Here is a 1,282-nt window from a genome sequence, read left to right as displayed (position 1 = left end):
GTGAGACATACTAAATTCTTAGCATCTGCGGTGACAACTGGTAGAAATGCTACCATTTCTCCATGTACCTCTCTCCAGGCTTCATCCTCAACCAGGCACAGACCAGCCTGAATAGAAGTTTCCCCAGCTTCATAATGAAATCATTAAGAGTACTTCCAGATCTATTTATTCTCCTTTTCCCTAGAAATGGATTGACTTTTCCCATTCTTCATGGAAAGCATAGAGCAAAGAAGGAACACAAAGCTGTCTAAACACCTGGTACAGATGCTGGTGGGTCCTAGAATTGTTTACACATGTTGGCTCTTCCCTGTGTCAGCTTGAGAATTTGTAGAGATCTTCAAGCCTCACCACAGAGCAAACCTTCAAGAGGAGGCTTACTACCTGTTTCATTACTAAAGATGAAAGACAAAAGGGTCAAAGCAGTGGGCTGTTTCCTTCTGACTGGATTCCCTCCTCCCTGTGCGATCTCCTTCAGGAAGTCAGACCTGAACATCTCCTCCTTATGCCTTTCTAAGTCAGCAAAATCTTGCTGGTTTTCAAACCCAAAAGATATCTATTTTTTTAAAAATTGAAGATTACTTACATACAGTAAAATGCATAGCTCTTATCTGTTGCCAGATATTGAATGGATTCCAACTCATAGTGACCCTAGAGCTGTCAGAGTTGAGCTGTGCTCCATAGGGCTGTAAATGGCAACTATTTGTAGTTAGATTGCCATAACTTTCTTCTGATCCATCTCTTCAATTATGTCAATGATGGAAGACCAGAGGAGTTGTGGGATGATACCTAGGATATCATTCATGAAAAAAGTAAAAGGTCATTAAAAAGTCAGAGGTGGGGGAAAAAAAAACAAACCAGAAATATAGATCAGAAGAAACTCTAAAAAAACACACTAGAAAGTAAAAAAGCCAAAACAAAGGAAAAACATCCTGAAGTAAAAGAGCTGAATAAAAGATTTCAAAGGGCAGGTTGAGAAGACAAAGCAAATTTTTAGAATGGAACTTGCAGAGAGCCAGAATTGGACAATAAAAAAGGAAGAATTTGCTCTGCATTTCTCAAGCTGAGGGAACTGAAGAACAAATTTAAGCCTTGAGTCGTACTATTGAAGAATGCTTGGGCAATATATTTAATGACCCAGAAAACATCAAAAGAAGATGGAGGGAATACACAAAGTCACTGTACCAAAAAAGAAATAATTAATACAGAAAAATTTCAGAAAGTATCATATGAGCAGGAGCCAATGGTACTGAAGGAGGAAGTGGAAGCTGCATTAAAGGCATTG

Source organism: Elephantulus edwardii, unplaced genomic scaffold (assembly GCF_000299155.1).
Source record: "Elephantulus edwardii isolate Elephantulus edwardi_28Jun2011 unplaced genomic scaffold, EleEdw1.0 scaffold00309, whole genome shotgun sequence".
NCBI lineage: Eukaryota > Metazoa > Chordata > Mammalia > Macroscelidea > Macroscelididae > Elephantulus > Elephantulus edwardii.
This window is presented reverse-complemented; position numbering follows the sequence as displayed.